Raw genomic sequence first — 24166 nt, 5'->3', positions numbered from 1 at the left:
TCACTTGATTGATAAAAGGGAAACAAAAAGGGAAGTCTGTTTTTATTTCTTCAGAGGAGATCCAATCTTCACTTTCATGTTTGATGTTGTCTTGATGTGTCCAGCACAGACCTCATCTTTTTAGCACAGATTCTTCAGTCCTTCAACTTAGACCGTTTGGCCTCCTGATATGGACTTTAAGAGACACTACATTGAGCTTCAGATCTTTGACTGGATCCTTCAGATCCCCAGTATACAGACAGCCCTTTTGTACTCTTCCATACCTGTCTGTGTATATATCCAATGTATAAGCCTATTTTATAAATAACTATATATTAATTAAAATGTTTCTCTAGTAAGCACCAACTGATACAGTAGGATGGTTGTATCACATGAGGCTGAATTATTAGTTTATTATTGTGTTTATTTAGAGATTAAGATTGATTTAAGGAGATGCCACATTGCTAAGGGGTGGATTGTGATCATTAACAGTGATATGTCAACTTGATTGGATTAAAATATCTAGCAGATTAGTAAATCACACCTTTGAATGTGTCCAGGTAGATCATGGAGGTGTGATCTTGCATGCTAAACATGGCCCCTGGCCTCATCCTCTACACTGCCATTTCCTTGTCCTATTTCATTGCACATGAATCAAGAAGCTTTGTTGTGCCGCACCCTTCTGCCATAAATGCTGTATTGGAGCTGATCATTGACTGAATCCTCCAAACAGTGAGCCAAATTAAAGCTCTCCTCTTTTAAATTGTGGGTTTGGGTATTGTATCTCAGTGACATGAAAGCTAACTAATACAGAAAGAAAGCTGATGGAAAGGTTACTCAAAATGCATAACAGAATGGACATAAATAGCTAATTTAAAAAATCCTATTAGAAACTTCTTGTAAATCATGCTTGAATTTCAAAAGCACCAGAAGGGGTAAATATGGTTAGGTATTTATCATTGTACAATTTTAAAATGTACCAACTCTAATAAGTGTTCTGTCATTCTTACTCTGAGGAATGTAAGAAATAGCTGATAAAATAGGTAACTCACTTTTAGAAGGGTCAATTTAAAATGTTTAAATTACCAGGAATGTGTACATCATAAAGTAAGACTTAGAAGACAGTACTTACTTATGAGTAAAGGCTTATTATTATTATTATTTTAGAGTGGTCATGGTACTGGAGATGGTAGGAATTTTGAGGAAGATTTTTTTATATTCCTAATTATATGGATACATCTTTCCCAATTTTTGGTTTAAATATAAACCAATAATTTAGGACACAAAAAAGTGCTTCTAGTTTGTTCCTCCTGGAGATATTCTTCATAGAACTGATCGGTGTCCATACATATTACACAGTTGCAGTTGAACCTATGCAATCACCTCGAGAGGATCATCTTGGCTCCATTATGTTGGATAAGTGCCATTTGTATAACTTTTCCTTGGATAATTTCCCTTTGTCTTACTGTGGGACTCATAAATCCAAATGCAGAGGGAGAGATTTTAGAAAATAATGTATACCCATGGATGACTGCTATTTCAAGATACTTTCAAAGGATGATAATGTTTTTAAACTTTGAAGATGCATTTGGAATTTAGATTATTTATATATCAATGAAGAGAATGCACTGCTTATCAATGAGGCTGTTTTAAAATGTTGAGGTCATGAATAAGAATGTTTCACACTCCATAAAATACTTCTTCTGAAGTATAAGTTAACTGGAAGGGAATATTAAAATATGTTGGATTTTTCTTTTCTTTTCTTTTTTGTCCTTTTGAGACAGGGTCTCGCTGTGCAGTTCAGGCTGGCCTTGAGCTCACTTTGTAGCCCAGGCAGGTCTCTAACTTGCAACGATCCTCCCACCTCAGCCTCTCAAGTGCTGGGATTACAGGCGTGAGCCACCATGCCTGGATAAGATTTTTCTTTTGTATTCAATACTGACGTAATTCTTTGTACAGTAGAATGTGAGAGAAAATGACCCATTTCCTTCAATGTGTTTTACTTATAATATTAAATGTTTATAAAAATATATAGAGAAATGATTTGTTCTTTCATTTATATCTTATTCAATTCTGGGTTTTTTGTTTCACCATAGAAATCTGATAGCCTAACTGGTTATAGAATAGTTAAATATCATGTGCTGAATGTGAGTCAGAAGCATTCAGAAATGAGTGTACAGCTGTATATTATTCCTAGAAAATATACAATGTCAAGAATCAAATAAGACTTAGAGATGGTTTCTTCAGGATTTCTAAATTTCAACAAAATAGTTTTACCCTGAATAATGGGAAATTTAGTCTTAACCAAAATGAAACTTGGCAGTCTGTTACTTTCTATATGAAAAACAACTGCTCAAGTCAATTATATAATTGTGCAGTGCAATTTTGCTTTTGTCATACATTATAAATTCAATTCCACTTTAAAGTGAGGCCACTGTAGGATTTAGGTAAGTTTAGTGCTTCTGTTATGTCTTTATTGTTGTAGTTACAACTAAACAATATAACAGAAAAGAATGAATGAATGAATGAATGATTTTGTGTTTGTGTTTCCTAGCTTCTTAGGAATTTACTTTGGGTAAGTTAGTAGATGACAGGTTGATTATGATTTGGAGAACCAATCAAAAAGGTGTTCTCAAGAATATTTAGCCTGTTTTGAAATGAAGAGCATAGTAGGGAAGGATAATTGTTTCCTTAAATTAGATTTATTTTTCTCTAAGTAAAAAGATAAAATTTAATACTAAGATTAGAGAGAATCAGTGAAATCTAAAAGTGATTATGTGGGCCTTTTTATTGTCTCTCAATGGTTTTCTGCTTTGAGAGAAGTGAGATTATGGTCTCATTGGACTGGCTTTTGTGAAGCAGTGCAGAATGTTCTCTATCTTGTCATGTTGGCAAAGGAAATTACCCCTGTGCCATGACTGTCAGAATGATACAGCACTTCTGAGAAAAGGGATTACTGCCTTATTAAAGATAGGTAGGGGTGAGGAATGCCAAATGTTGAATGCGATTTATTGAATACCATACAAACACAGTGGAAGAATTCAATGCATTTCAGCTGTGAGAAAATGAAAGTATCGATGAAAAAAAAATGTACAAATGGAAAATAACATTTTCTGGATCTTTAAGAGACAAAGGGATGAAGTCTAAAATAAATTAAAACTCCTAAGAAAGTTATACAATTTAATATCAGGAAAATTTTGTTAATTTAAATGGGACATATATTCTTTATAGTAAAGAATAGCTGAGACATGACAATTCTCGTGATCTGTCTGACTTGTTATCTGTGATTTTGTTTCCTTTTACTCAGTTTTTGAAGGTGTGTAATTTATGAATGTACAGTTGTACTAATCTTCTCTAAAATTCCATTGTTCAAATATCTTAGAACTTCTCATTAACATATTACCTTTCAAAATGTGGGGCATAATATTAAAATATAAGCACCACATTTAATATAAAATATTTTGTCATTTTTTAGAACATATCATGACTCTTGTTTGGAATTGTTAAAACATTTGCTTTATAGTAATTTTACAGAGTAGACTCAATAATGTTGTCTATCTTAAAAAGTGACTCACATAAATGAAGAAAAAGCTTTTAGTTCCTTCACTGAACAATTTCATGCTTTTCTGCAAATGTCATCATTGAATCATTCAGGTGGCCTAACAAGCACTTACAAAACCCTGAAAAGTCATTATTTACTATTATTAATCGATAATCTTCTTATATTTCTTGTCATTTGTATAATGAATTTATATTGTGTCATAATGTTACAGATGGAGAAATTAAGAGATATAATGAAGTGCGAATTTAGGAGCATAAGTTACAACAATAAATAAGAGTAAATTTTGGAAAACTTCAAAGTAAAGCTACTAAGACTCATTGTAGATTAGAATGAGCACTGTCAATTGGTGTCCAAAATTGGTTAAAGTGGCTAAAATTGAGACACAGGCCATGTTTCCATTGCAGTAAATGCTTACAGTGGTGACAATGAGATCTGTGACATTTTACCTAATAATGAAAAATGTTGACTTTCAATATTAGAAATGAATTATTAAAGAATCATATAGAATGTAGATCACGTACCAAAATACCACTACTATGTACAACTCAAACTCTAGACTCCCAAAATGTAAATTGCCAGAAGAAATTTGGATATAAGATCCCAAGAATTTTGAAGTTGTCATTGTCCATAATTCAAGTACAGATAAAAGAATTTTGACAAGGCAGATGGAATGACTGGATTAAGCATCAGTTCTTTTTTTTTAATATATATTTTTAAATTTTATTTAAAAGGAAAAAAAGAAAAAACAAAACAAAACGAAACAGTGTAAGGGTACAAGTAATACAGAATTACAAAAAAAAAAAAAAAAAACCAGTAAGAAATCACTAGTTAATAGATTACATATTGTCATCTTAGAAATAGTTGTTCAAGTTACAGGATTAAAGCATACAAAGTGGACATTCAAACAGTGAGACTGCAAACAGTTGTGTTCAATGATCCAACAAAAACTCAGTAATATGGTCATCTATCTTAACACACCTAAACACACTTGCAGTTGTATCCTTTAGAGCACTTTTTTCCTCTCTTTTTTATGACAAAATTTACACATTTTGGGTTTTATTACTCACATAGTTCTTATTACTTTTTTGGGAAGAGAATAAAACCAAATATGACAAAACAGTCAGTCAAAACCAAGGATAGACATAGCACATGATGTGAAAACAGAATACAAGGTTATCAACAATGGTTACCTTAATGCCTCTTGCTTCCTTAAAAAGAATTGCCTATATCATTAGGCAAAATAAAGTTGAACAAAACAGTACAGAATAAGACCGATAAAACCTAAACATGGTAAACATTACAGGAAACATCAGTTCTTTAAAAAGGGCTATCTTTAAGGTAAAGGACCTCCTTTTTTCAATCCAGAGAGGTTGCACTGGGTGAGTTCCAGCACACTAGTGTGGGCCCAGGGAAAGTTTAAAATCATCACTCCCAGTGGTTAAGTGCCTTCTCAGTTTCCAGCCACACTAGACTAGGCTCAGCAGCTTTCATGGATCTAACTGGGCCATGCCCAGTGACCTTCATTATATCAGAGGAGCTGAGGGTCTGTGAAGTGAGTTCCAGCCCATCGGTGCTGTACCAGGGAGAGCTTTGAACCATCACCCACAGTGGTTAGGAGCCTGCCCAGCTTCCTGGAACACCAGAGGTGATAGGGGAGATCCTGTGGGCCTGACTGGATCACACTCAGCAACTTCCATTCAGTTCCAGGAGCTGAGGGCATAGGAGGTGATTTCCAGCACACAGAGGGGAAGCTTTGGAACATCACTTGAAACACAGAAATATAGGAAAATGACAAGACAAAATACCAAAATGCAATCTCAAACCCCCAGCCCATCTCAAGAAAGCCTAGGATCCATGTAAATAGAGGAAAATACAAGCCATACACCTGAAATACCTGAAATAATAGCAATTGAAATAAAGAAGCAACTTTGTAAAGCTATAAATGAATTCAAATTAGAAATAATCTCTCAGGTAAAAGAAGAAATGATAAAAGTAATGAAAGAAATGCTGAACACATCTAAAGAAGACACATTAAAAAATTAGAGGAACAATGCAAAAAGTTAGAATCCTTGGAGAAACAATATAAGAAATAAATAGAATATATGAAGCAGATTCAAAGAGATATACAGGAAATCAAAAATTCCATTGAAAGTTGTCAAAACTGCCTCAGCAAAAGTGAAGACAATTTCAGACCTCAAAGACAAGATTTCAGCTAGTGAACAGAAAAGGAAAGATCTTTTATAATAACAAGGAATCGGCAAATAGTTCAACAGCTGCAAGATGAAGCAAAGAAACACAATATAAGATTGATAGGGATAAATGAAAAAAGAGGACAACACAAATGATATCAAGCAGTTATTTACAGAACTAATAGCTGAAAATTTCCCAAACATAAGAATGGAAACTGACATACTGATTAGTGAAGCATATAGGATTCTGAATAGCCATAAACAAAATAAAACTACACCCAGACATATAATAATCACCACCCCAGAAATCCAACATAAGAATAGAATATTAAAAGCTGTCAGAGAGAAAAGACAGATCACCTATAAAGGAAAATTTATCACAGCAGACTTCTCAACACAAACAATGCAGTCAAGAAGCGTATGGAGCAAAGTATTTCAGATCCTAAAGGAAAATGACTTTCAACCTAGACTGATGTACCCTGAAAAACTGTCCTTCAAAATGGATGGAAAAGATACTTCCATGACAAAATGGATAAGATACTTCCATGACAAAGAACAGCTGAAGAACTTCATGATCATCAAATGAACATTGCAAAGAATACTGAAAGATATTTTAGATACACATAGGAAAAAACCACTAAGCAAGGCAGACAATTAAACAGAATAGAAAGGTAAAGATACAACAGCATAAAGATAACATGTCAAAAAAAAGATAACATGTCAACAATAAATCAATATATAACAGTTATAACCATTAATGTAAATGGTCTCAATTCACCAATTAAAAGAAACAGACTGGCAGAATGGATCAAGAAACAACATCCAATCATATGCTGTCTACAGGAAACCCATCTAACCCAAAAGAAAACTCATAGACTGAAAGTCAAAGAATGGAAAATGATAGATCATGCAACAGGAACCCCATGCCCCCCCCCCCAAAAAAAAAGCAGGGGTAGCTATTCTGTTTGCAGACAATGTGAACTTCAAACCAAGAATGATCAGAAGAGATAAAGAAGGTCGTTACATATTGGTTAGGGGAAAACTTCAAGAGGAAGAGATAACAATCTTAAATATATATGTACCTAATTCCAGAGCATCCAGTTACGTAAAGCAAGTATTAATAGAAATGAAAAACCAAATTAACAATAACACAATTGTAATAAAAGACCTTAACACACCATTGACACCAAGAGACAGATCAACCAGACAGAAAATCAGCAAAGAATAACAGAACTGAATCACACCTGTGAACAAATGGATTTCATAGATGTATACAGAGTTTTCCATCCAACCACATCAGAATATGCATTCTTTTCAGCAATACATGGGGCATTCTCTAAAATAGACCACATACTAGCCCATGGAACATAAGTAAATGCAAAAGGATTGAAATTATCCTATGCATGTTTTTAGATCATAGCACCATGAAACTAGAAACTAATGATAAAAGAAACTGCAAAACTCCAGAAATACAAGGAAATTGAATAATTCACTCTTGAGCAATCAGTAGGTCATAGAGGAAATTAAAGAAAAATTAAACAATACCTACAAGCAAATGAAAATATAAATACAACTTACCAGTATCTGTGGAAAGCAATGAGAATGGTCCTAAGAGGAAAATTTATTGCACTGAGTTCTCACATCAGGAAAACAGAAATAACACAAACAAACAACCTGATGCTATACCTCAAACATCTAGAAATTAAGAGCAGGTCAAACCCAAAGCCAAAAGAAGGGAGGAAATTAAATCAGAGCAGAAATTACTGAAATATAGATTAAGAAAACATTCCAAAGAATCAATGAATCAAAGAGTTGGTGCTTTGAAAGAATAAATAAAATTGATAAGCCCCTAGCCAACCTTATTTAAAAAAGGAAAGAAAAACTCAAATTCATGCAATAAAGAATGAAAAAGGTGAAATCACCAGACTGTAGAAATACAGAAGATCATCAACACCTATCTCAAAAACCTCTATTCTCATGGATTCAATAACACAGAAGAAATGGACAGATTCCTAGAAACATATGAAGTACCAAATTTGGGTCAAGAAGATGTAAAACTCCTGAATAACCCAATTTCTGTCAATGAAATTGAAAATGTAATTAAGTCCTTACCTACAGAGAAGAGCCCAGGCCCAGACAGATTCCCTGAGGAATTCTACAAGCAATACAAAGAAGACTTACTGCCAACATTCCTCAAAATCTTCAATGAAATTGAAAAGGAAGTAATTCTTCCTAAGTCATTTCTGGAAGCAAATATTATTCTAATACCAAAACGTGAGAAAGACCCAACTAAAAAAGAGAACTATAGGCCAATCTCCCTAATGAATATAGATGCAAAAATACTCAATAAAATACTAGACAATAGAATGCAGCAAATCATCAAGAAGATTATACACCACCCCCAAGTGGGATTCATCCCAGGCATATAGAGATAGCTCAACATACATAAATCAATAAATGTAATCCATCATATCAATAGAGCCAAAAGTAAGAATCACATGATAATTTCTATAGATGCAGAAAAAGCTTTTTATAAGGTACAACATTCATTCATAATAAGACTCTTACAGAAAATTGGAATAGATGGTCTTTACCTCAGTATGATAAAGGTCATCTACAAGAAACCAACAGCCAGTATCATATTAAATGGCCAACAAATTAAATGCCTTTACCTTAAAATCAGGCACAAGACAATGATGTCCCTTATCACTGCTCCTATTCAACATAGTACTAGAAATACTAGCCAGAGCAATTAGACAAGAGAGATAAATAAAAAGAGTAAAGACAGGAAAAGAGGAAGTTAAGTTATCATAATTTGCAAATGACATGATACTCTACATATAAGACCCCCAAAACTCCTTTGAAAGACTCCTAGATATAATAAATAAATTCAGCCGTGAAGCTGAATACAAAGTCAATACTCAAAAATCAATAGCATTTCTATTCACTAACAACAAAATCACTGAGAGAGAAATAAGAGAAGTCATACTCTTCACATTAGCATCCAAAAAACTGAAATACTTAGGAATTAATTACATGAAAGAAGTAAAAGATCTATGCAGGGAAAATTATAATACCCTGAGAAAAAAAATCAAAGAGGCGCTCAGAAAATGGAAGGACATCGCTTGTTCCTGAATAGGAAGAATAAATATTGTGAAAATGGCCATTCCCCCCAAACTGTTATACAGATTCAATGCAATCCCAATGAAAATACCACTATCATACCTCGTAGATCTAGAGAAATCACTCCTAAAATTCATCTGGAACCAGAAGAGACTTAGAATAGCAAAGGCAATTCTAAACTGCAAAGGCAAGGCAGGAGGCATCACAACCCCTGACTTGAAGTTATACTACAAAGCTACTGTAATAAAATCAACATTGTTACTGGAATAAAAACAGATCTGAAGATCAATGGAATAGATTAGAAGATACAACCACAACTACAAACACACTCAACCGCCTTAACTTTGATAAGGGGCCAAATATGTTCACTGGAAGAATGATAGTCTCTTTAATAAATGGTGTTGGAAAAACTGGCTCTCTATTTGCTGAAAACTAAAACTAGACCCATGCCTATCACCATGTACTAAACTAAAATCTAAATGAATCAAAGATCTGAATATTAAAACAGAAACACTAAATCTGTTGGAAGACAAAGTAGATAAAAATCTTGAAGACATAGGGGTAGGTAGAGAATTCATGAACAGGTATCAAACCCAGAATCAATAAGTGGGATCATGTCTTACTAAAGAGTTTCTGCAGGTTGAAAGAAATCTCCAGCATAGTGAAAAGAAAACCCACAAACTAGGAAAAAAATCTTAGTGAACTGTCCCTCAGACAAAGGACTTCCATCTAAAACATATAAAGAGTTAAAAAAAATCAGACTCTAGAAATTCAAAGACCGAATCCAAAAATGGGCATTTGAGACGAATACACAGTTCTCAGATGAAGAAATACAAATGGAAAATAAATACATGAAAAAATGTTTACCACCATTAGTCATTAGAAAAATGCAAATTAAAACAACACTGAGATTTTATCTCATTCCAGAAAGAATGGCCAAGGTCAAGAAAACTACCAACAACAAATGCTGGAGAGGCTGTGGGGAAAAAGGAACTCTTCTCCACTGTTGGTGGGAGTGTAAACTGGTGCGACCACTGTGGAGGTCAGTCTTGAGATTCCTCAAAGAGCTGGGATTGCAGTCCCATTTGACCCAGCTATTCCACTTCTAGTCATATATCCAGAAGAACTGAAAACATCATACCACAATGACATATGTGCAGCCATGTTTATAGCAGCACAATTTGTAATAGCCAGATCTTGGAAACAACCCAAGTGTCCATCAACTGAGGAATGGATAAAAAAGTTGTGGTATTTTATACAATGGAGTACTACTCACCTATGAAGAATGATCACACTGAGATATTTAAAAATAAATGGATGAATTTGAGAGCATACTCATAAGCAAAATAAATCAAACTCACATGTATAAATACCATATAGTCTCCCTATTGTAAGAAATCATAAGAGTACATAAGATTTTATAGTAATCGTGATTTCCCATTACATTGCTTTGAAGTCTTATAATGTTTCATTCATTAGTAGGAATGGTTTTATTCTGTTATGTTTGATTTTATTATGTGTGATGGTATGCTTTGAAGTCCTACCATGTTTTTGTTCTTCTGTTTCCATTGGTTCTATTATGTTGTGTCTTATTGGATATTAATATGTGTGATAGTATAAACAAATTTTCTATGGAAAATGAGATAATACAGTAGCCATTGTTCATTTTCTGTTATTTGGTTCTGAATGCCCTTCAATACTTTCATTCTCTTGAATGGTTTTATACTATTTTGTTACATTTGATACTATTGTATGTGAAGGTATGCTCAACTATTTCAAAGAAAGAGACATTATCGTAGCTACTGTTAATATCGGGTCGTCTTGTTGGGAGTGCTGTGTTGCTTATATTGTTGTGCTCTGATCTGCTTTTTTCTGTCCTCTTTTGTCTTTATCTCTTTAAAATAAAAAAGGTAAAGAACCTCATTAAAGTGTCCTTGATGAGTATTAAAGAAATTATGTGTGAAAATTCTTAAATAATAATTTATTTAATTAAAAAGTAATGCAAAGCTACTACAAACGGTTTAGTTGGCCAAGTTTGTACATCTTTTATATTTGGTGCCATCATATATTGTAATTCACAACAGGTAATATTATAAATAAACCTCCAGTGCATAATTGGTATATACATTTTTTAAAATAAATAATGGTTAGACGTTAGCAGTTTAAATGCATCGATTTAGTGATCCATTAAGTCAGTATAAAGTGGTGGAGAATTGTTTGATAAGTTTGGAAGTCCTTCAGGAAGTAGACAGGTATGCATAGAGGTAATGTAAAATACTCAAAATATTTTGACATCATTTTAAATTGAGAAGCTGCAAGATTTAAGTTCTAATCAATATGTAAAACTAGATATGTTCTTGAATATTTAAAATTTACTTCACCAAAAAAGTCTGAAATTGATGATATACCCCTTCGCCTAATTGTATCTTTAGTCTCTGTTCCTGTAGAGCTCCTCCTCTATTTGTGAATTCTTCAAACTGGCTTTTTCAATTGACAGAAGCAAAAAAATTTCCTTGATAAGTTTGAATACTGTCGGATTTGTTTTTCTAATCTTCAGAGCATATAGATGTGTTTTTATAGACTGATTGTTGTGCTAATGTAAGTTACATATTTTTCTAAAACAGAAAAATTCAGTAATAAATAAATGAAGTTTGTACTTCATATGAGGAAACCTGAGAAACTATACGGAAACAAAATTTTTTCTTTTAGCTTAGGCAAAGTGAGAGTCTTTTTTGTGTTCCTCAGTGTCATGTGGCAGTTTGGTATCTCATTTTATATTTGAAAGTACATGATTTCTCCTAATTTATGAGGCAGCCAGGGATTGAAAAGAAGCCTCCCATCAGTAGCAAAGGTATTTTGTGGAGGATAAAGATTTTTTTCTATGGTGTAGCAGGCGGTGAAAGGACCTCAAATAATGGTGTTATTGAATGGGGACCTATTCTCCTTTAACTAAAGTGATTTTCTTAGGAATGCATCTCATTATTTTATGGATTAAAATTTCATTGAAAGCATTTCCTCCCTCAAATATTATAGAGGAGAAACCACACAAGATTAGTGCAAACATAAGACAAGCCAGAAATTAGAATTTTCAGAAGCTCTTACTGACTACTGAATGCAGGATTTATTTTGCAGACCTTCTGGTAACCCCGGGCTGTAATGTGTGCTTCCACAAAAGGCTCAGTGAGTCAGGGAAGCAGTCCACATGGTCCCTTTATGTCATAACCAGCATTTAAAACTGATTTCCAACTTGGGGCTCACACTTTTGTTCCAAACCTGAAACTTGGCATCAGAACTCATGTTCTTGTGGCCAGTTTAGATTTTTAAGCAAAAAAGCTAATTTAAAAAGTCTCTGGGACAAGAAATGACTTAAAAATAACATTTTAATGATTTAAATGGAAACAAACCAGAAGTAGCTGGATTAAATTTCTCTTAAAATATACATGTTTAGCGACTAAGAGGAAAAACTGGCTGAAAAGAATGCTGGTTTTTTTTTCCCTTCAAAACTCCAAATAGTTGAACAATTGAGTAGCTCAGAAATCTCAAGTTGGGACATCTTTGTGGAAAATATTTCTGGCAGTAAAAGTACTGTTAATAAAAGAATGGGAGGTAAACTTCTCTTTAACAATGAATTTTAAATATATGTGATTTATAAACCTTAATGATAAACTTATGCTAAGCCTTAATGATAATTATTTTATTGAATATTTTTTAAAAGAAGGTTGCCTTTGATTCAGGAATTTTAGACAGAAGGAAAAATAGGTAAACATGAAGAAAACGGTGGGTAATGAAGGTTTTCCCAGATGGCAGTTCCTGTTTTTGTGTTTCCTAACTATTTCTAGGTATCTGTGTTTTCTTAGCCACTATTAACATCGCATGTCAATGAGACAGGGTAAGAACACCAAGAAGACCAGGTCTCTAAATAGTGTGGGTTTGAATGATGGTGAAAAGTTTAGTTAAAGAATCATGTGCATGATGGGGAAAGAAATCTAGTAGGAAACTGAAGTTGTTACACAGATGGGAGTGTTGTAGTTGTTTGAGCTTGAGAAAGTTCAGTATATAATGCACTTGTGGGTTTTTTTTTTTTTTTGTCTTTTTGAGACAGAGTTTTGCGATGCAGTTCAGGTAGGACTTGGCTCACTTTGTAGTCCAGGCTGGTCTCAAACTTACAAAGATTCTCCTGTCTCAGCTTCCCAAGTGCTAGGATTACAGGAGTGCACCACCACACCTGGCTGCCCTTGTGTTTTTTGAGTATGTTCAATGAATTGAGAAAGTAGGACAGATGGGGGATCATATTTCATAAAGCTGATGTTGGAGACAGTTTTAGAGTAGACAGGGGCAATGGCCTTCCTCAAAACATAGTCCAGGTTTAGGCAACCTACCCACCATGTCTTGAATAGCTCAGGAATAGGCAGACTCACCTCTGCAGGATGAGAGCTGCCCTATGGTGTCCTAAGCGTGCAGAGGTAGTGTCGCCTGCTTTCTGTAGGCAACTAGCTTCTAAGAGAAAGGAGAAGCAAAATATGCTGATGGTGCCATTTTATTTTTCTTAAAATTTCCAATCAGTAAGTCTGTATGTCTCTCTTAGGAGGAGGGAGTAAAGTTTTGACAGGAGCCCAAGAATGTTACATTATAGGACTCTCTTCACATGGAAAGAAACATCAAGAATAGGGCAGTTTATTTATTTATTGTTTTGAGATTTTTATTCTTTTAAAAACTCAGTGGTTCTAAACCAGAATTATTATCTTCTTATAGGGAACTTTTGTTTGAGGCAATGATTTAAAGAGTACTGATAGTGTTTAGGAGATGAGGGACAAAGATGTCAAAGATTATCCAGAGGGCAGAAGTGTCCTTTACAAGGCAGAATTACCATAGGTAGTTGGTTGGGGTATGTCTACTCCGTGAAATGGGAAGAAAATTGGCACTTAGTTAAGAACATTCTTGCCATGCCTTCATGAGTTCATTCTGTAGTGCAAATCACTACTTCTTTATGAATTTTCTTTGCGGCATTGTTGGCAACATAGATTATTGCTCCCTGTAAGCACATCAATTAAATAAACCATAAAGCTACTGTATATCCAAGAGAGAAATTTTACCATAGTATAGTTCTCATAAGAAGTATGACCTACTGTATCAATGTAGCCTAAAAATTATAAAATGAAATCAAATAACTACATAAATATATTTCAAAATCAAAATTTAGAAGATGCTATGAATTTAAAAAGGAAAAATGTATTAGTCACAGTTCTTCATAAAAAGGGAACCAATGGGAATCTTTGTCTCTGTTTCCATGTCTCTGTGGCTCTCTCAGAAGATTTGGAATTGGTTCATATAGTTTTGAGGCTGGTGAGTCACAGTGCACGCTCATCAGCAAGCTGGACAATCAGGAAGTTGATGGCATAATTCAGTCAGGAAGGGAAGACCTGAGAAGCTGAGGTCAGGAGCACTGGTATGATTGACAGACTCCGAAAGCTTGAGGACCACCAACACTAAATCCCAGGGAAGGAGAATATGGATATATCAGCTCTAGAAGAGACAGCACATTTGCCCTTTTCCTCTACTCTTTTGTTCTGACAGTCCTCAACAGATTAAATGATACCACCCACACTGGTGAGGCTGGATCTTCTTTAGTTGGTCTGCTGAATTCACTTACTGATGTCATGCAGAGACACCTAGATGTAGTGTTTTTTTTTTTTTTTTTTTGTCATTTTCCTTTTTATTGGTACCGGGGATCGAACTCACGACTGCCTGCTTGCAAGGCAGGCTTTTATGCCGCTGAGCTAAATCCCCAGCCCCTAGATGTAGTGTTTTACCAGCCATGTGGACATTCCTTAGTGTTGGTAGTGGAAATATGAGATGAACCATCAAATCACTCTTACAAAGTTCCTAGGGAAAAGGTAGTGATCAAAGATCTATATTTTTTCATGTTAAGAGCTAAGAAGAATTAAAATCAAATATCAGCTTGTTTTTGTTGTCTTAGTTAAAATTCAAAGATACTGAAGTTTTAAATGAACCTTAAGTTCTTGTGCTTGGTATCACTTGAAGGATGTGTGTGTGTGTGTGTGTGTGTGTGTGTGTGTGTGTGTATCTGAGTACACTTCTTTTCAATCTAGCAGTTGTAAACTGTGATGTTTCTCAGTGAATTAGTACAATTTCTTTACAGTCTCAGAAAGATTTTTAAAAATTCAGAACCAAATCTCCAATAAACTTTATTTTAAAGAAGATTCAAAGAGAATCAACTAGACATGTAAGATTTTTATGATTCTGGTTCCTTACTCAGGTGTATCAGTTAGAGTTCACTAAAGTAATACACACACATGTATTTATATACATGATATATGCTATATGACTTAGAGAGTAGGTTGGTTTGTGTGCTGGAGAGCTGAATGATCCAGCAAATGGTGGAAGATGAGTTCACAGCAGAGTCGTGTTGGTGTCTTTAATAGGGAGCCAAACAGTGTGTGTTGGAAGGCTGAGTCTGCATTGGAAGAGTGAAGGGTCTGCACATTGGATCCCTGGAAATAGATCTTCAAAGGCAATGAATACTGAGTTCCTCACAAACAAACAAGAAAACCAACCAAACCAAGCCAAACAAACAGATGAGACTTCCTTTTTGTTTCTCTTTTTATTCCATTCAGGCTATCAGCCTATTGTTGCTGCTACCTACACCCAAGGTGGATCTTCCCTCTTAAGTAAGTCCGTCATCCATAGAACTATGCTAAACTGATCAGTGGGCTAATCCAATATTGAACACCCATGATACAGTCAGTTCTGAAAGTCCTATTTATGAGCTCATGAGACTTTTTGGGGGAGCATCTAGATACAAGGCATAGCACTCAGATAAATGTTAAATCCTGAACAATTATCCAAGACAAAATTATGTTCCCTTAAACTTTGTACTTAGTGTTTTCAAAGGTTGATGCCAGAAACACAGTAGTGTCTTTATTGGCCATGGTCCTTGGAAGAAATAGGCACCACACTTCTTTTAGGGGTAATTGAGGAAACTTTAAAACAGGTATAGAAATATGGAGAGGCCACAGAGCATGTACAGACCTCTGAAGCTGGTCATGAGGATTACCACCCTTCAGCCTGAAGGAAGAGAGCAGAGAACAATTGGAATCCTATAAGAAAGATGGCTGCGTAATGAGACTCCCTAACAAGAGCAGGGAGAAAACTTGGGAGTTTCAACTTCCTTCTGTCTCTCCCCAAATTCTCCACTGATTTTATTGCAAAATGAACGAGAAAAACAGAGTGCCTTAGTGGAGATGTGAGATTAAATATCTGGCATGGTAATCAGAGGGTGAAAGAATGAAAAGAAGATTCAGTTTTACCAGAATGCAGTGGAGTCAAATAGCCAGCATCCATGGCTAATAAGGTAAAATTCAGCTGGGTAAATCCACTGTCAAGAAGTGAATCTTGGCATCAGTAATTTACTATATCTGGTGTAAATAATACCTACACATATTTTATTGGCCCTTAGAAAGTGATGGTAGTAACCTTTAGTCTTTTCACTGGGCTTGAAATTTGTAATGCTGGCAGCACTACTTACCAAGATTTACCTGGAGTGTGTTTTACTTTTGAGAACCTCTCAGTGTACTATCAGAACTTCTTAATTTTCATAGTCCTGTGAATTCTATGTTATGACACTCTCTGGTGAATCTGTAGGTTCTGTCTAGTGACAAAATAAGTTGACTTCAGGACTTTTCAATCTGTGCCCGTGTCTTGTTCCATAGAGTTACTGAGCTGTGAAACCTGTCTTTTATGGAGGCTCTGCCATCAGGCTGTGATAGTATTTTTTGGATATCATATTTTTTTATACTATGGTTTTCCAACAATGTAAAACTGGAACATAGCTAATCTTTGGAAGTGGAACTAAGCTGTAGTGCAGTTAGTAACACGGGGCTCAGGAGACCCATTCTTTACTTTTTTTATTGTAAATTTGTACTTTATTATGCCAGTAGCTGGGTATGCATCTCAGGATCTTTCCCTGAGGGATACAGAAAGATATCTATGTGTTTGCTCACTAGTATGTTGAACAGCAAGGTGTGTGCATGTATGCAAAACTGTCAACATGAGATTTTTTTTTAACCCACATTATGTTGTCTAATTGGTTTTGTAAATGTTTACCTGAACAACACAGAGGATCCAATAGATCCACGCTACTCCAGGATTTATTAAAGTTTTCTTTCGATTTTTTCTGGTTAGAAGTAGCCCAGCTTATTAGAATGATGTGCAAAAGGCTGAATTTTCAAGTTTTGGAGGAGAACAAAAGTGAATCATCAGATTACTCATACATGGATGATGATGAATTATGGTAAAATACATGCTTTTGTAACAGAATAATGGTGTGGATGTAATGATGATGATGATAATGACTAACACTGTCCATATGAGCCAGAGTTCCTGTGATAGTGAAATGGGACACAGACATGGAATATAGGTTATTCTGATTCAGATGACAAAGAAAACAGCAATATGAGGACATATTTGACTAGCTGACTAGTTGAAATGTTGCTAAATGCATGAAACCAAATAAAGTGGACCAATGTTAGAACTGGGTCCTAAAATATAATGAGGGTCTTGGCAGGGTGAAATGTATTGGACGTAACACTAGCACTGTTATTCAGTGTTGGAAATTGTAATAGATAAAATACTAGAAGATGCTGTGAAACATACAAAGGCTGAAATGCAAGTAAAATGTTCTGTATAGACAATAGCCATATTAAAAATGTATTATGACATCTGACTAACTGAAAGAATTCATAGGTCTGTTGTATTTTTATATTACTTATCATGTGGCTGAAGGAATATAAAAGACATATAGAAAAGCAATAGATTGACATATCACGTAAAAATGTACACCTTTGTAGATGCAAAGACTTAGTATGCTTTTATTTCAGTCATTTATCCTGGAACTCAACCATCGAGTCCTTATTCATGTAGCAATAAACTGAATGATGTTGTAAACAGACTTGTTGCTCCTGTCTTCCAGACTAATCAGAATGTGACACTCAAAAATTGGTTAACCAGTTTCCAATTAATGTTACATTTGCTAACACAGCTCAAATGGCCAGTGGAAGAACTAAGCAGAAATTCCAAATGAAATTTTGTAATTTCAAAACAGAGAATTGTATAGTATAAACTTTGGATTCCAGGAAGACAAAACATTATTCCCATATATGGCAAAGAAAAACAAACTGTTGATATCAACATTTCACTATGAGGGTACTATTGACAGGGAAATTTTGAAAAAATGGAAGCCGTATATGGAAATTTTGTACAACAAAACCACAGGTGGAATAGATGTTGATGAGTTATGCAGCAACTGTGATGTCACTTGAAACACGGATGGTTGTGTTTTACTCAATCCTAAACATGTGGCATAAAGTTTGGTAGTTTACAAAGAAAATAACAATTGCAAAATATCACTGAGAAATTTTTTTAGAAGATTGGGGTTGGAGCTTGTAAGATATATTTATGTCAGAGGAAGACCAAAATGTTTCTGCCCAAGGAATTACACAAAAATTTTGGAGTATACCATGGGCTCACAGGTAAATGGGCAGGAGCAGCATCACAAAGACCCACTATGACAACAGGAAAACAAAAAAGATGTCAACTGTGTCCTACAAGAAAGGACAGGAAAACAAAACATGTACCATCAGTGTAAGTGATATTTGTGCATGGAACAAGCTATTGTTGTGTGAGAAAATTGTCTTGACTGTGACAGTTGAAGCAAAGCTTATTTTTGTGCTAGGGTTCTATTGGTATTTTATTATAGTTTATTGGGCACTCAGCCAAAAGAGCTGATTGCCTATATTAAGGGTGCATCAAGAGGATAAAATAAAAAGAGACAAATTTAGTAATGAATGATGAGTGACTGAGAAGTCAATGTCTGAAGATGGGCCAGGAGAATGATACTCTAAGATAGCCACTATTTATCGAGTGTATACAGTGATAGGCAGGGTTACTGAAATATTCAAATTTGGAAGAAGACTCAGAGGTCTGTGATTCAAAGGGCAAGTATAATCCTGGGATGACTCAAAAGGGTGGAGATGATTAGATGTTAAGAAGGATCTTGCCCTGGAGTGTTTTTTTTTTTTTTTTTGAAACTTAGTGGTTTTATTTTTAGTCTTGATGGGATAGGATGGCTCATCCCTAAACAGTTAATGGGAAAACTCAGGTGATTGGTGTCGATAATCCCAAGCCTCCATTTTATTCCTTGAGGAAGTACTCAAAATTAGCCATTGTGAATTTATGGTCCCCAACAATAGTTTATATAGAAATTTATTTCTGATGTTATCTTTTAGGTTTTGTAAGTAAGTATACAGCTGATGTGAAAATATTGTCTCTTCTAAACACAGAATACATATTAAGAATTTAATACTTTATTCCATTGTATTCTGTGTTTAGAAGAGACCAATATTTTCACATTAGTTGTGTACTTATAATAATAATTTAATACTTTATTCCATTGATATTTTTCACTGTAATGTAATAAGAATTTCCTGACAAACCATTAAGAGCAGTGAGATGTCAAATATATCCTACAAAAAGGTCAGGAAAGCAAAACAAATGTGCCATCAGTGTAAGCAATGTGTATATGGAACATGCTGTTGTCGGTGCAGACTGTGATAGATGTGATAATTGAAGTCAAGATTATTTTTCTTGTAAAGTGCTATTGATATTTTCATTGTAGTTTGTATAAGAATATTTGGGTCATTATTCTTTAGACTACACCAGAAAACAGTGTTGAAAATTTAATATTAAAAATCCAATACTTTATTTTGTGATATATTTTTCTGCTAAGTACTAATTATTTAGTATAATAAAACTCATCAACTTAAAATTAATAATTCATCACTAGAAATATCATAAAGGATATGCATGGGTCTGGCAGACTCCTAAATCTGCCTTTTTGACAAAATTAGTGTTATGTTCCTAGTCAACAAATATTGCTTTGCCTCCTAGTTTCTAAGTTTTTAATCCAACTTACAACATGTTTACAGCATGTTTGTGTTGTTCAAGAGCAAGTTGCCACATCTTGTTCTTTGAATTCCCATTGGTGGTTTAAGGCCAACCTTATTGACTAAAGCGACTTGTGTTAGTCAGATTTCTGTCACTAGGACAAAAGCCTGAGATAATCCACCTATACATAAGGAAGATTTATTTTGTCAGCCTCAGAAGTTTTAGCCCATGGTTTCCTGGGAACATTACTTTGAGTCTGTAGCAGTTCAGTGCATCATGGGGGGAGTGTGGGGTGGAGGAAAGTGCTCATCTCGTGGCGGATGAAAAGCAAAGCAAGAGGAATGGACTGTGATCTCCAAATTCCCTTCAAGGGCATTCCTCCAGTGTTCTAAGTATTTTCCTGTAGGATTTACCACTTAAAGATTCCAGAACTTCTTAGTAGTGGCAAGATTTAGTGACCAAGTCTTTAATTCATAAGCCTCTGATGACATGTAAAAGCCAAACCATAACCATAACCATAACCATAACCATAACCATAACCATAACCATTGTCACGGATTATGAAATGGACACTCAGTTTGGCCAAGAAAGAATGAGCTGCCTTAAGAACTTCTTGGAGGTGGGGGTGGAGCTAAGATGGTGGATAGATAACAGCCAGCTACAGTGGCTCCATGAGATAGTCAACTTAGAACTCAACATAATACAACATGGGAGCCCCAAACAGAGGGAGAGGAATTCTCTCGTCCCAAGAAGAAACTAAGGTGAGAAAAACGAATCAAACATACACTCCTGGCTGTCTGTGCCACCGTGCAGCCCTGAGCGAGCTCCCGGCCACCGGTGAGACAGGCCATCCTCGGGCCTTCAGCCACGGCCTCTGACTCTGTCACCTGGGGCCCCACAGAGACGGGGGGAGTGAAAGGACTCTGCGTTCACCAGCTGCCCCCACCCCTGCCACCACCACTGCCTCCCGGATCTGGGCTGCATCCAGGAGGGTGTGAGGAAGAGGGCGGGTTGTGGGCTGTGGGTTCGGGACTGCATTGCTGAGACATATTGCCACTTTCGCACTTGCCACTTGCATGAGAACCTGAGCCTGCGGTGTCGGTGCTGAACAGGCCCCCACCACCAGAGTGCCCCTGAGGTTCCCAGGCAGGCAAGTGTGTCTTCACCACCACCAGGCCTGTGTGACTGGAGCCCCACGGAGCCGCTGCCATGAATGGAGAGCAGAGAAGCTGCTTCTGAAAACACCTCTTCAGACAATAATCAAAAATACAGAACCAGAACTTTTTGATTTACTGCCGTGATCAACCAGCTTCAGGAATTGGGCCTGCCTGACTGCACCCTGAAATCTGGACTGGGCAGCCTGGCGTGAGTGTCCCTGCACCATCCCAAGCCCCTGGAAGGGAGTTTAAGTTATCTCAGGTAACAGCAATTTGGGGAGAGTAGCAAAACCCCAGTCAGTATACTTCAGAAAGATCCTAAGCAATACGGAGAGGGTCAGAGCCCCCCGAACACACTTGTCTGAAAGAAACCAGAAACATGACAAGAGATAGAAATAAAAAAAAACCCTACAACCACTGACTCTGGAAAAATAAGCCCAGGAGAGACAAATACAGAAGAGAAACATTGCACTATCATGCAATATTAGATACAGCTTCAGCGGACATAAAGAAATACCTTCATGACTTCATAGACAAATTCAAAACTGTACTTCTGATCCAAATGAGGCAAGATATAAAAAGATTAATTAAAGAAAAGATAAGCCTCTTCCAAGAGAACACAGGTGGAAGAACAGAGGAACTCAGAAAAGGAAGAGAAACCTTTCATGAAGAATATAAACAAAATCTAGAATACATGAAACAGATCCAAAGAGACTACCAGGAAACTAAAAACTCCATTGAAAGCTCGTAAAATACCTTGGCAGAAACTAAAGTTAGCCTTTTGAAACTTGAAGAGAGACTTATGATGCATGATCATGAAAGAAAAGATCTCTTAGAAATAACAAGGAACCAGGAAGAAACAATACAAAGGCTAGAAGATGACAAGAGGATTTATAAATTAAGAATAAAAAATGTGAGTGAAGAAGCAGGAGTAACTACAAAGAATATTCACAGATATAATTAAGGAAAACTTTCCAGGCATAGAAAAAAGAAATGATATCGAGATAAATGAGGCATACAGAACTCCAGCCACCTACAACCAAAACAGATCCACACCCAGACATATAATAATCAAGATCCCAGAAATCCACTACAAGAACAGAATATTAAAAGCAGCCAGAGAAAAGAAACAGGATACCTACAATGGAAAGTTATCAAAATAACGACAGACTTATTAGCACAAACTCTCAAATCGAGAAGAGCCTGGGGGGGGGGGGAATATTCCAAGCCCTGAAAGAAAATAATTTGCAACCAAGACTGATGTACCCAGAAAAACTTTCTCTCAAAATTAATGGAGAAATAAGATATTTCCAAGACAAGGAGGAACTGTGGGAGTTCATGGTCACCAACCCAACCCTACAAAAAATACTGAAGGACATTCCAGAGAGAGAGAGGAAAAAATACCAGGATTCCAGCAACAGTGACAGAGAGGCCTCAGTGAAAGGGGCAGACAGTGGAATGAAGGAGTAAAGTGGACAAATAATAGCAGAAGAATAAAATAGCAGAAATGAGGAAGAGATGGTAAGCTATAATATTTAGTATAGATAGCCCTGATACACTAACAACAACAACAAAAAAGAAACAGGTAGAGTAGACTAGGAGGTGGGATCCATCAAGATGCTCTGAATAGGAGATACACTCAACATGAAAGAGGGTTAATAAACTGAGAGTCAAAGATGAGAAAAAAATGCTAAATGTGACAGGAAACCAGAGAGAAATAGGGATAAGTCATCCAGCAGCTGCAGATAGACTGGAAAGCTGTGACACTTTTGGGCAGTGTAGAACTACACAGCCAGAAGGAAGGACAACCTTGTGACTTTAGTAAGTAAAGAGTACAGCTCAAGATCAAGCTCAGGGGTAAAAATGTTTAGCAACACTCAGATAGATGACAGGTTGGCCCCCTAATCTAAAAACTAAAAGAGCTAGAGGGACCCAAAATATACAAAGCACCCCGAGAAAGGGAAAAGGGAGGAATTGTCTAAAAAAAGAAGGCAGAGGATACTGTTAATAGTGTATCAGGATTTAAAAGTCACAGTAGTCTTTTCCCTCTGTTTAGTTTGATTATATTTTGTTCTGGTCTGTCTACCCATATTAGATTTGAGGGCACAGACAACTAATCCAAAAATAGCAGGTTATACCATGGTAACTATCCTTAATTTCCTATTAACTTAAACTGAAAACCTGTATTACCTACATTGTCTTACTATGAATGATCTTATTTGAAGCTGGTTTGTTAGACTGCTGTTTAGCCTTGACTGATTTCATTCGAATATGGTAACCTGGATAGTACTAAGTCTGGGAGTGGAGACAACTACTCTGAAGATGACAAGATGTAAAAGATATCCATTCTGGTTTTGATTATTAACTGCTTTCAAGTCCTATAATATCTTCAAAGTTGTACCTTTAATAAAATAGCTATGTAATGTTATGTTCAATTACATTATGCCTGATGATGTGGACAATTCTATTGAAAATGACAAGAGAAAGCATAGTAACTGTAGATCACCTCATATTGTGGTCCTATATGTCTTTTTAATTTCATGCTTTTCTAGGAATTTATTTTGTTGTCTTGTTTTGATCTGTTTTTCCCTATAATACAGAAAAGAGTCATACATGTAGAGAGTCACACATGGGAACTATGGGAACTATAAACTATTTATAGGAACAGACTATATAATACATGATGCAATGAACGGATGCTCTCAAGAAGAGACACTAAAAAACCCAGTGCTAATTCTGTAGCATTATGATATGAAATCTAGCACTACTATCATTCACTGTTCAGAGTGATATTAGTCTAGTCTTTCATGTTCAATTTCAGCATACATAAAGATAAAGACAGCTACTATGAAGAGACTGAAAAACATTATAATAGATATTATTAATTTCCCCAAAATCAGATCTTGAAGATCTAAAAAGACCTCCTGTAATGATCTGATTAGTTCTATAATGTCCAGTATATATTCAGTGTATGTGAAGATGGGGACAAGTATTTGGAAGAAAACTAGAGACAGTAAGATAGACAATGAAGATCTCCAGTGGACTTGCATTGAAATCTATGTTTCTTTAAATTGTTTCTCTATAAACAGTTTTGTTCTGTTTTGCTATGTTTAATCTTACCCTCTTTAAGTTAAAAAACAAGTGCGTAGGACTGATAACCATATTACTAAGTTCTTGTTGGATCATTGAGCGGA

General features: G+C 35.6%; 1 non-coding gene across 1 annotated transcript; it reads left to right on the top strand.

Moving 5' to 3' along the window:
- The first annotated feature begins 3851 nt into the window (after positions 1 to 3851).
- On the top strand, positions 3852 to 3984 carry LOC111753669 (small nucleolar RNA SNORA1). The gene has a single exon (XR_002788454.1). It is a non-coding gene; the product is annotated as a small nucleolar RNA SNORA1 (small nucleolar RNA).
- The last annotated feature ends 20182 nt before the right edge of the window (positions 3985 to 24166 follow it).

The sequence above is a fragment of the Cavia porcellus genome, unplaced genomic scaffold (genome assembly GCF_034190915.1).
Source record: "Cavia porcellus strain 051 isolate PalLab524CR breed Dunkin Hartley unplaced genomic scaffold, mCavPor4.1 scaffold_14, whole genome shotgun sequence".
Taxonomy (NCBI): domain Eukaryota; kingdom Metazoa; phylum Chordata; class Mammalia; order Rodentia; family Caviidae; genus Cavia; species Cavia porcellus.
Note: the sequence above shows the minus strand (reverse complement) of the source record. Positions and strands in the feature narration are given on the sequence as shown.